We start from the raw sequence: 4156 nt of genomic DNA, 5'->3' as shown, positions 1-4156 counted from the left end.
ATTTATTAATTTTTGTTATCTGTGTTTTTATATAAAGAGAATTTTTTTTTAATTTGAAAAGTTCAAGAAAATTTTTAAAAATTTTTAACAGGAGAAAAGTATTACGAAATGTCTTTTTTTATTTTGTAATTTTTATCCGTTCTTTTTTTCTCTTATCTTGTCATGTTCTGTTCTCCTTGTATCTTCTCCATTTTTTTCAGTCAAGTCTCTCTCTCTCTCTCTCTCTCTCTCTCTCTCTCTCTCTCTCTCTCTCTCTCTCTCTCTCTCTCTCTCTCTCTCTCTCTCTCTCTCTCTCTCTCTCTCTCTCTCTCTCTCTCTCTCTCTCTCTCTCTCTCTCTCTCACACACACACACACACACACACACACACACACACACACACACACACACACACACACACACACACACACACACACACACACACACACACACACACACACACACACACACACACACACACACTAGCAGTACCTTCTCTCTACATCTCTCTTTGGTTCTCTCTCGTACTTCCTCCATGCATACCTCCCGTCTCCCTCCCTCCTATCCCTCCTTCTCTCCTTCCTTCATACAGTAAATCGCCCTCCCGTTCATTTATTTATTTTTTTTATTGTAACCCAGACTTACCACCTGTATGAGTTACGTTAGAGCTACCAAGTCTTTCTAGTCACCATGTTCTGCTAATACACTCACATAATCAATTCAGATTACCGAGTGGTAGGGTCATGGGTTTAAAGTAGGTATGCCACACACGCAGCTCAGAAAAACCATAAGTATTTATTAGCCAGTAAATAAACATCCAGCTACATACACTGGCAATAACAAGCAATAACTCCACATCATGGTACAATTCCAAGGTAAACTCAAGTAACTTCACACTGGCAAACTCTTAAGTCTTTTACTTGATCGTTAACTGTACGTTAATTCTGATGAACTCATTTAAGGTCACTCAGTAACGCTTCACTTTCCATCAAACACATGAATGCACATATAACACAATCACAATGTAAAATCTTCAAACACCACATGCAAAATCAAGGTTATGAAAACAGTACACTTGGTCACTGCATCCGAAGGACCACAGAAAATATCATGTCACACGTCTCAATCACCTTTGCAGTACACAAATGAAATACATAAAATATATGAAATGCCGTAGTATACTGAGCACAGTAAGTAAGAATCGAGACATTTAAGGCACATAGGAAAATTTTCCTAAATATTATTTACGACCAGGACGAAGTAGAGAACGACTGACAGCCTCATGGTGCAGGTGAATGCCTTGCATCTTCCAAAACTATAACACCAACAATGGAAGGCTAGCTGAGGTCTGCGGGGATCGTTCTGTGGTCCACCTTATATTCACTTCTAACTGCAGAAGCGGCGAACTACATACATTGCTATCCTTAAGGTATAAAATCCAATTAGTTAATACACTCATCTCTTCCGTGAGTACTCGCGATCACCAGAATGAGTGACATGTTCGCTCGTGTACTTTTTCGTCACCAAGGGCTTCAGACACACAGGTACTTAAGTTTGTGTCCGTCTAGCGTGCACAACTCCTGGGTCACTACAGTGGAGCGTTGCTTGTGTTTACCCGCGCAAGATTAAGTTTTGGTGGGGTGGGACGTTCTTATCGCAAACCCATTTGCATGCCTTTAAAGTTCATTAGCAAGCTTTTAGTCCGTCCTAGACCTTCCTAATCCTCTGCTACATCGCCTACACCTATTACTGCCCCTGCACCTTCGTCGTGCCCACGAACAAGGCGGGTGTTGTCCTGCGGAATATGAGTAACTGGGTCGGAGAGGGTATCGTCATGAGGGGCCACGCCAGGGGCGGTGTCAGGACTACGACATTCTTTGTCTTATATTGTCCTTTTTTTCCTTCTTTTCAGTCCTCCTCCTTACAGATAACCCTCATTTTCCTCTCTCCCGTCTATTTTCAGCCTCCCTTTCGCCTTCCCTTCGTCCTCTATTCTACCTCAGTCCCTCCTGCCTTCTTCTCTTCTCCACCCTCCCTCCCCTCCATACAGTTCATCATCTCATCTCTGTTTAGAGCTTTTTGATCTTCCCAAATGAACCTCAGCAACAGTCTCTCTCTCTCTCTCTCTCTCTCTCTCTCTCTCTCTCTCTCTCTCTCTCTCTCTCTCTCTGGTACGAAGATTCCCATCCACTTTCGTCTCCTTTTCTCCCTCCCTCCCTCTCCCTCTTTCCTTCATTCTCTCTCTCTCTCTCTCTCTCTCTCTCTCTCTCTCTCTCTCTCTCTCTCTCTCTCTCTCTCTCTCTCTCTCTCTCTCTCTCTCTCTCTCTCTCTCTCTCCACTCTCATTAAACTTGACTTTCAATCAAAACTTTATCTCGAGTCAGTCTGGAGTTGGTGTCACCTTCCCTCCCTCCACTAATTCTCCCTCCCTCTCTCCCTTTTTTTTTTTTTCTCCCTGCGTACCCATTCCTCCTTGTCCACCTTTCTTTGCCTTTTATTTTTATTTATACATATACCAACCCTCGTCTCCAAAGTCGTGTCGTGTGCTACTTATTTAAAGGGCAATGTATATCTTAAGTTAGATAATCCAACTCTAGTACTATAAGGTAAAAATATATACACTATATAAAATTCTACTATAAATATATACATCTACACAAAGTGTCTTGAAGCACTTTACCCTGTTACCTAGCCTTCAGCCCTCGACATTAAACTTGCGTGACTTTTGGTATGACCCTTAATATTCTTTACAGTCTGTCTGTTCCCCCAAGTAGTGTTGTGTGTGTACTTTTGTGACTGCCACTGTGCGTGTTGTCAGTATGGATGTCTGCGTGTAGCACTCACTATCAGTTTGCAGTGCCAGGGGACTCTGGGCTTTATCTGTGTAAAGCTATGGGCCGTCACTTTCATACTTTGGGTCTTTATGTGACGGACTTTAGGCACAGTGCCCGTGAAACACCGTGCCCACCTTCATTTTGTGGGAGAAGAGGTCCACCAGCAGCTGGGGCAGTGTTCCATCCCGCCTGGTGAAGGGAGTGACTGTCTTGGTGGCTGATTCCTTGTTTTTCTTTAACAACGGAGCACCAAGTCTTATTGCCTACACCCTGTCCCAAATGACTTGGTGGTCCCTTGTTAAAGAAAGGCAGGGAATCAGCCGCCAAAGATGCCTCCCCCTCCTCCTCCTCCTCCTCCTCCTCCTCCTCCTCCTCCTCCTCCTCCTCCTCCTCCTCCTCCTCCTCCTCCTCCTCCTCCTCCTCCTCCTTCTCCTTCTCCTTCTCCTTCTCATCCCCCGTCTTTCCTCAGTCTTCCTTCTTCTTTTCATTTTTTTCCAGCTTGTAGTTATGTGACTCTCTCTCTCTCTCTCTCTCTCTCTCTCTCTCTCTCTCTCTCTCTCTCTCTCTCTCTCTCTCTCTCTCTCTCTCTCTCTCTCTCTCTCTCTCTCTCTCTCTCTCTCTCTCTCTCTCTCTCTCTCCCCCCCTTTACGCCAGTTAATCACCAGTGCCAAAGTATCATGAAAAAATTGATCAACTTAAAATTAAAACGTTGACGTCATAAATATAAAGAAATGAATGAAAACAAAAAATAATGTAATAATAATGTTAATAATGGGTTATAGTTCTTCCTATCGTCTGTGGTTTTATTCTCAGCGTGTACGATAATTACCTTGGCTATTGACTATTTAATACATTCGTACGAGAGTTATCATCGTAATTCTATAACATTCGTGCTTGAACTTAAATTCTTTCACTGCTTGACATTTCTTTTTTTTTTCTCTTTAAAGCATCTATTTTAAAGACATCTCTTTCTTCATTAGTCTCTTAAAAATAATTATCTCCTTTTAAAAGTCAAGATTCTCTCTCTCTCTCTCTCTCTCTCTCTCTCTCTCTCTCTCTCTCTCTCTCTCTCTCTCTCTCTCTCTCTCTCTCTCTCTCTCTCTCTCTCTCTCTCTCTCTCTCTCTCTCTCTCTCTCTCTCTCTCTCTCTCTCTCTCTCTCTCTCTCTCTCTCTCTCTCTCTCTCTCTCTCTCTCTCTCTCTCTCTCTCTCTCTCTCTCTCTCTCTCTCTCTCTCTCTCTCTCTCTCACCTTGCAAATCTTTCCACGCTCTTCTCTACAGACACAAGCAATTCTACACTCAGTACTTCATTGACACATTGAGGCTTAGCTGCGCCTGTGTGTGAGT

Source organism: Scylla paramamosain, chromosome 11 (genome assembly GCF_035594125.1).
Source record: "Scylla paramamosain isolate STU-SP2022 chromosome 11, ASM3559412v1, whole genome shotgun sequence".
Classification (NCBI taxonomy): Eukaryota; Metazoa; Arthropoda; class Malacostraca; order Decapoda; family Portunidae; genus Scylla; species Scylla paramamosain.
Note: the sequence above shows the minus strand (reverse complement) of the source record.